The sequence below is a fragment of the Eumetopias jubatus genome, unplaced genomic scaffold (genome assembly GCF_037043125.1).
Source record: "Eumetopias jubatus isolate StellerSeaLion01/CBP00866 unplaced genomic scaffold, mEumJub1_p1.0 scaffold_5, whole genome shotgun sequence".
Taxonomy (NCBI): Eukaryota; Metazoa; Chordata; class Mammalia; order Carnivora; family Otariidae; genus Eumetopias; species Eumetopias jubatus.
In genome coordinates this window covers 12,107,856-12,116,562 of record NW_028274811.1, presented here as the reverse complement: position 1 = coordinate 12,116,562, position 8,707 = coordinate 12,107,856, and positions in this window count along the sequence as shown.

The following is an 8,707-nucleotide window of genomic DNA, read 5'->3' as shown; positions in this document are numbered from 1 at the left end:
AAATAACATATATATATGCATATGTATGCAAAGATTATTTATATATAAGGAGGTTCTTTATATAAGGAGATATATATACACACATACAGATGTGTATATGTGTGTGTGTGTGTGTATTTATCTCCTCATATCCTCACCAGCCTCTTTGTTCTGCTTCATTCCATGGTTTACCATTATGATGATTTCTTGCCTTTCTTTTTCCATCAAATCCATCTGGAAAAAGCCCATTCAAGAGTAAATCCATACCCACATACCTTGTGACTACAGCTGAGATGCTCTAAGTTGTAGCAGAAAATACAGAGGTGCTGGAGGGTTTACCTTAAACATATTCCTGCACACTCCAAATAGGAACCCAGCATGCTTGGCGTTTTTATGACACTTCACTCTGTGAAAAGACTGCTTCATACCTTTCCCTCCCTCTTTCAACTTTATGAATGTCTGTCTTCATTTGAGTTCCCCTAAAAGCTGTGCCTGAGACACAGGCTTATGTGAAGGTAGTTTATATGGGAAGTGATCCTAGGCATCCTCAGAGAGAGGACCTGAGGAGTGAAACAGGAAAACTGGGAAAGGCAAAGATGTAGGACTGACTTGGCTGCCCCTATGGGCAACAGAGGACCAATCCCACAGTACCTTCTGAAGAGCCTGAAGGGGTGTAGCTCAGATTTCTCTGCTCAGGGAATGAGATGGGTGAGTATTTACCTACGGGCTTTACCTCCTGTCTCCAGGTGGTCAACGGTGGCCTCTTGCCGCCAACTCTCCCACATCTCCAGGCTGTCCCAGGGTAAGCGCCCAGCACATTCTATGGGCTTTCGTGCAGCAGCTTCAGGGACACCCTGGGGCAGACACAGTCACATTGCTGCCGGGCGGAACTGTTTTGAAGCCTGTCCAGCCTGCACTCGTCTGTCAAGTAGGGAGTGTCTCTCTGAGAGGATCTGAACTAAGGCACAAGGGAATCCCTTGCACCTTGCATACCCTTCATGGACCCTCCAATTCAACTGAGTCTTTATCCAAAGCTGCAAGTTCTGCCAGGACTTAATGCAAGAGAGTGAGTGGAATGAGCCCTGGTCCCCTGTCCAGCTGATCTCAAGGTCATAACTAACACTCATCATCTATTTCTACCACCCATCCTCCATCTTCTCAGCCAGCATTGAGCTGATGTAAGTTGACTGCTTTATGCAGGGATCTCTGTCCCCTAAGAGGTCTGCCTCTTGATGCATTGGATTTATCAGGTCATGGGTGCTGCACTGCCCATTTACCATAGTTATTGGACAAGAAAGCACTGGAAGTCACTCATGCAGGTCTTCTAGGTTCGGACACGGACCTCCCTGCTCTCCTGGGCTGGCTGGCAGCCATCTGGCAGGATCATGAGGGCACTGGCCCTGGGTAGGAGGTAAGAGGTAAAAAGATAAGTTGTTAGAAGCTAAGAAGGTACGTTCCAAAAGGCTTCCATAGGAGTGCGAGGGGATGCCAAAGAACTTCTTCGCTAACGTCACAAAGAAGGAGTTGTCTCCTCTTGAATACAGACCATGTGCCAGGAGCTTAGGTGACGTGTTTTCCGGTGAGACTACCACTGCTATCCCTGTTTTCATCAGGGGAAACTGAGCTTGCCGAGCTGGGGCTCACCCCTGGGACTGACCCCGCAGCCCTTCGTGTCAGCCTGACGCCTCTGCTCCGGGGGTAAGGTCCGTGAGGTGGCCTGTGAGAGCACACCTTCAAGGCCCAGAGAGCTCAGCCTGATCCAATGTGTGTAAATACGGACAGAATTGGGGACTGAGACAGGGCCAGCCGCTCAGCTCGCCCCCTGAGGTCTCTCTCCCTGTATGCTTCCCCATGGGGCTCTCTGCTTCTTTCCCGGCGGTTCTTTTGGGAGTAGGTCATCTTGGGCAGACCGGTAAGTATGGGTCCTTCCAATCCACCCAGTGAACACATGTTCCTTTCTCCCTCGGGTCACTCTCTTCCCACGAGCTTCGCCATCCACAACCCCCAAGCAGGTTACCCTTCGCAGGGTTGGGTGAAGTCCAGGGGTGTGGCCAGCAAGCACCCGGGCCACCTCTTTCCATGAGGGATCCCTGGTCTGTGCCCGGTGGGTGCAAGGAGGGGCACAGGCAGGACCCAGATCACAGACCGGCCTCTCTTGCAGGAGACACGGGGAGGCAGCCTGGTCCCGGGAGCTTGTTGGTCCCACTTGCAAGTGCCCAGGGTCTGGGGGAGAGCACTCCGTAAGTCGGGAAATGTTTAGAGATGCAGCAGCAGGCCACCAGGGCTGACCTGTGGTCAGAATCCTCAGAGCCACAAACAGACTGTGTGGATTTCGAGAACACTCAGCGTGGGGAAATTGTGGCCTGGGGTGGGGAGCTGCTGGAACACGGCTGGCTGACCCCATTTCCCACGTTCCCTCCTGTACCCCGCGGGTTCCCCGCCTGGTGTGTCTTCCTGACCCAGCCTCCTCTCCTCATGTCTCATTCCTGTACTCCGTCTGCTGGCCCCATGTTGCTGTCCCTCCGGGTGGCCTGAGCAGCTCCAGCAGGCCTGCAAGAGAGGGGGCTGGTGTTCGGCGTGTGCCCAGCAGCCACGGCCCCGCCCAGGTGTGCTGGCTCCGGGCCCCCGCTCCCTGCCTGGCTGTGAGACCGTGGACAAGTCACTTGGCTTATCTCTGCGTGTTTCCTCCTCCGTAAAACAGGGAGGAGGAGTATGTGCACAGTCATTAAAGAGGTGCAGAGCTGACATGTTTTGAATCATTTCACAATCATTTCAATCATTGTTCAGAACAGTATAATTGGTCCCATTTTCCAGACGGGGAAATCGAGGCTCCAAAATGAATAGACATTCACTGAATGACATGCATGGAGTAGGGACCGCAATTGGAAACCCAAACTTGGTGACTCTGGAGCGTATGCTCTTCTTGGTCTCTCAGAGTCAGAGGCACCGACAGACGGGCAGGTGAACGGGCACAGAGCAACCCCGCCCCAGCTGGGCGGGCCCTGGGCCCCCCGCCAGAAATGGGGATTCCAAGTGGTGCTGCTTCGCTTGTACTTCTACTCAGCATCCTGGAAGCAGACCAGAGTCCGGCGCCACAATTCCTGCTGCAGAATGACAGACCCGACTCCAAACTAGAGGAAGGCAAGAATGGAGACCCAGGTATCTTTTCCAGCCCCTGCCTTGCCCCCTTTCCTCACAGGCAGGGCTTCCTGGCACCCTGGCTACCTGCTGAAAAGCCATGGGCTCCCCTGAAAGAGAGGTGGGCCCCCCTGGAGCATACAGTGAAGTAGGGGATGCAATCTAGTGCCAGAATCACCCCAAAGTTCTTCCCTCAGCCTCCTCGCAGATCTGTTTCTGGAAGGAAACTAAGTGGAAGGACGGATGTTGTGGAGTCTGCGCCCCGTACAAAGGCTCCAGCCAACCACGTTCCCCAAGCTCTCCCAGGACTTGCTTCTCTTCTCAGTTTGCTTCTTGCAGCCCTGTGCCAAGCCTTCAATTAACGATCCTGCTTCTGCCCCCTCCCCAGCCAAATGGGTACCAGATGCACCATGGAGACCTTGGACAAAGTGGTGAAGAAAAACTTTACTCAAACAAATCAGCAGAGAAAACACAATTAGGCAAAGCAAACAGAGCTGAAGAGGCCGGCAGGGAAGCCAAGCGCCGGGGAGCCCACCTGCAACACATTTCCAGGAGCCCCTCGAAAACCACCCTTCACTAATGGGGGCCATATGGAAGCCCCCACCCAGCAAAGGGAGGCTCTGAGCATAGCAAATCAAGACAGCCTCTGTGCCAGGGGCTGGGGAAGTGGGAAGAGGGGAGTTTGCTTGTGTTCTACCCTAGAGTCTCCAGGAAGGATGTAGGTAGGGCCTGTAGCTGCTGCAAAAACATGAGAACTTGGTGCCAAGAAGCCACCAGAAAATTGGCCCAGCTCCTTCCTTATCTTGCAATCTAGACCTCCAGCCAGAGCCAGCAGTTGCAATCACTGGAAGAGGGAGGGGTGGAGGCCAGGTTTGCAATCACTCCTTCTTTGGGAGGCCTCTTCAAATCTGAGCTGGAAAAAGCAGCTGCCTCCCTGGGGAGCAGCGTGAGGGCTCCTTGATGGCCTTCTCAGAGCAGCATGCAACCCTGGGGGAGCTTCTGCCGACAGCAGACACCCAGAGCCCTAGGTGGTGTGGTCCTGCCAGTCCCTGGGAGCGGCGGCTGAATGCAGGGCTCACCCGTCCTTCTACCGACATCACAAATACTGAAGTGGGATGTGAGGAGCTGCCTCTTACCTCCCAGAGCAGTATGGTGTGGGGAGGTAGTGCCAGGAGCCCAGCCTCTGGCATCAGACAGACAGAAGCTCGAAGCCCAGGTCCGCCGCTTCTGAGAAGCTATGCAACATGGAGCAAGTGACTGAACCTCTCTGGGCTTGTGATCTCATTTGGAAACTGGAGATGTACACCCAAGTTGCCGGGAAGATTAAAAGCTAGGCGATCAGCAGGGGGGAGAGAGAGGAGTGAGCGGGCAGAATCTATGTGGAGCGGAGAGGCACAGGGACATGAAGGAGCCACAGTTGAAGAACATGCAGCAAAGTGTTGCTGGAACTACGTCATGAGATCTGCCAGCTTATTAGCAGGGGAACGGTTCTATTTTTAAAAAGCAAACCAGCCCAATGGAGGCATCAACTGTACTACTGCATCTACATGGTGGAAATAAGCACCCAGCTCTGTCTCTTCTCCAAAGCCTCGCATGGTACCTGAGCCGGCTCTCCACTCCTTTCCTGAGCCTTCCAGCCCCGAGGGCTACCTTGCCCCTCTCCCCTGTCCCTCTGCTCTTTGTTGCAGAAATAATGCCAGAAGGAAGTGGCGTCCTGGGGTCTTGCAGGAGGCTTGTCACGACTCGATCCCAGGAGCTGGTCTTGACAGCCTAGAGGTCTGGCTGACGTCATGGCTGGGCCAGATGTAACGGCCTCCGTCCCCAGGTGCGACGCCCCACCCCCCTCAGGGTGGCCAGTGTCTTCTGTGAGCCTTTGCTCAGAGCTGGCCAGAGCTGTGGACCTCGAGCACTCACAGAGAGAGCTGGGGGGGGCGGGGACAGGGCTGGAAAATGGAATCCTGTATTTTGAGATTGAATTAAACCGTAGCAATGAACTGCGATCTAGAAATACAGCTTTTCATGTCTCCGATGCATCTGTGTGGTCCTGTAGTGGTCCAGGGCAAGGGGAATGATTGCGCTGGCTACATCAATTGCCCACAAAACACCAGGAGATGAGTCAATACGAATTGGCAGCCAGGGAGCGGCCCCTGAATGACAGGCTGCAGGGCGTCCAGCTTTGTCCTCTGCATCCTAGCATTTGTCCACAATACCACCACTGCTCTTGTACCGCGTGGCCTGTGAGCAGGGGCCCCTCCCCACTGAGAGGGCTCGGGGTGGTGGAGAGCACAAGCTTTGGGATCAGCAGGCCTGTCTGCATCTGAGGCTAGCATCTTCTGTGTGGTCTTCGTGTGAACTTGGGACTTAATCTCCTTGGCTTCAGTTCCCTGCAGTGCTCCACTACGAGGGTTTCTGTGAGGATTAAGTAGCATAAAGTATATACAGGGCCTAGCTGAAGGAGAGCAGATTCCCTTTTCTTATGGCTCGGGTTCTCAGACCAAGCTTGCAGGGTCTGGCCAGACTCCCCTGTTGTTCCTTCAGAGCCCACTCCCGTGCTGTTCCTTCAGAGCCCAAGCCCCCTGCGCTGAAACACAGCCCCACACATCCCCCAGACCCCTTTCTTCTGCCTGGAGTTGACTCTCTCTGGCTCCTCAGTACCCACAGTGGCTCGGCCTGCCCTCCGGTGGAATCTCCCCTCTTCGACCTGTCCTGAATCACCCCAAAGCAGCTACTCAGGATTAGGAGCAAAGTATCTTCTGCACAGAAGCAAAAATGTCAGCGCATAATCTTCTGTAAGAAACCAGACAGGATAGTATGCAGGAGTGACATGTCCAGTTTTTAGGAAGCCTGGAGCATCACCCAGCTCTGAGACCCAATCTGGCCTTCAGATCTACCCGACAAGGCTTTGGTTCAGTGGGAAAGAAAAACCAGGAGGATAAAGTGGTGAGGAAACGTGAGTTGGCTTTTCTGATGAGCAATAACCCTAAGACTCTGTCTGCCTTGTTTTCTATTTGGGAACCATTCATCCCTGAAGCCAAAGAGATGGAGAAAAGGGTAGACCCGGAATCAGAAAGAGTCTCAGGTCTTAAACCTCCTCGGCCTCTACTCCTGTGTCACTCACCCTAAACTGGTCAAGCACAGTCATATTTGTATTTTGGCCCTGCACGTCCTTCTAGAACCTTAAGTGACTCCCGCGCTCAAAGCAGAATTTTACCAAACCTCTTGTGAAGCCTGCTAGCTGTTTCAGAACAAAAGCTGCTGAAGGAGCGAGGCTGTCTCTTCCAGGATGATGTCTCCAGTAGCTGCCCCCTGTGCCTGGCACCTAGCAGGTGCTCGGTAAATGCTCGTGAGACTGAGCTCCTCTGGTCAGCTGTGGATCTGTGAGTCAGACAGTTCTGAGAGGACAGACATTGAAGGTAGGCATTTTAAACTCGGTTCCACGGGGCTTCAAACCCAGAGTGACAGAGCCATGGACAGGAAGGTAGGGAGAGCTTAGGAAATTGATAAAATGCAAGGAGTGGGGAGGAGATCTCAGCTATGAGACTTGTTTAGATCATTTGTCCACTTGCTTAATGCCAACCACTTGAAAGATTAAAAAAAAAAGAAAGAAATATTCAGGCCTCCAACAATGCGTTTTTTATTTTTTTACAGGCAGAAAAAAGAGAGAAAGGCAGGAACCTCAAATTTTGGAACCTCTGGTAGAATGACTTTTCAACCCAGCTGAGGCCACCCAGCCGTTGCCATTCAGCTGAACAAGAAGGAACAGTGGCCTGCCACCTCTGTCCTACCTGGGAGGCCAACCCGGGGGACAGCACACAGCCAGGCCGGATGTCAGACACTCCCAGCCCACTGGTGAGCCGTGCCTACACTGGTCCCTGCTCCTGTGCTAGAAAAATCTGAGCCTCGAGGCACGAAGTGCAGTCTCTCTTCCTGAGGCCAGCATGCAGCCTGCTTCCCAGCCGGCCTTCCACTGTAGCTTCTGACCTGGACTTGAATTCTCTGAACGCCAGGGAGCTGGGGTTCCTACATCTTACTGAGAGTCACCTGCAGTAGGACCTGTGTTTGACAACATGTGTGGGAGCAGCGTGTGTTACAAGGAAATACTGTTAGGAAGGTGGGATGTCTTCGTTCTCGAAAGCTACAGAATAATACCACCCAAAACTGGCAGGGGGAGGCAGAGGGCATGTGATGAGGGAAGAAACAATGAAGCAACAAAGCCAAGATATGAAAATACCGTGTCTCGGTCATCAGTGCAAAATCTCTATACAACCCCAGCAGGGGCCCTTGGTCTGCAGAGTGATTAGCTGCCACGAAGGGAACACGGGGCCAACGTGACCATGAGCTCGCCCTTACCCCCAACGAGTGTGATGCTGTCTGCACATACCAGCTCTTCCTAACTAGAGCAGAAACTAATGCTAATGTTAACCTCTACAAGGTGAGCGAACATGGCTATCTAACAAGATTTTAGTAACTCACAATTCACGGGTACGAAGAAGTGCTTTCTCACTAACGTAAGCTGTTCTCTCAACTTATTTATGGTTTTCCAGGTATCATCTCAGAAAACCTTCGGTTTTAAAATCCAGATCTCTGGCTTCTCCCTAACTAGCCACAGATAACTTGTGGCTTCCGCACTGAGAGTTCTGGGTGACATCCACTGGCTCCTTTAGCCTGTTTTTTCTGCTCCCATGAAATGTTAGGTGGCATCCCATCCCTGCCCCAAGTCCACCAAACAACAACAAAACAACCCAATGACCCAGCAATGGGCCCCACGAACTCCTGTCAGTTGTGCAATAGCTTGTCTCCTTCCTGATCCGGAGTATCACCTGCCTCTGTTCCCTGGCTTCTGCTCCTTTGCAGCTTTGTTGTAATAGCGCAACCATGCTCCCAAACACCGTCCTCCTGCTTGCCCCATGGCCCCCCTCTGTATTTGGCAGAACAACTAGGAATTGAACTGGCTGAGACAAAAAGGTAAATCTTTGGAAGGAAGGAGCTGACCGCCCCACCCCACCTCCACACCTGGCACTAATGGAACAAAGGACCTGAATAATTCCAGGTTCTTCCTTCTCCAATCTTCTCCCTAATCTTCTCTGGTGTCCAGTTCATTTTCTGAGGGCAGCTTCCTTCATATGGTTGGAAACTGGCCATCGGCCACTCTCACAATGTGCAGCCTGTCATCAGAGAGGGGTTGATGTCTTTCTATAGCACAGAGACAGATAGACACACACACACACACACACACACACACACACACACACACACACACACACTCCTAGGGAAGGATTCTGATTGACCTGGTCTAAGTGCCATGGTCTACGTGTTTGAGTCCCTCTCTCTCCAGTTCACATGTCAAAAGCCTAACCCCCCAAAGTGATGGTATTAGTAGGTGGGGACTTTGGGAAGGGACTGGATCATGAGGGAGGAGCCCTCATGAATGGGACTGGTGCCTTAGCAAAGAGGATTCAGAGATTCCTACCTCCTTCCACCATGTGAGGACACAAGTCTTCAGTCTGGGACAGGGCTCTTGATCATGCTGGCACTGTGATCTCAGATTTCCACCCTGCAGAACTATAAGATATACATTTCTATTGTTTAT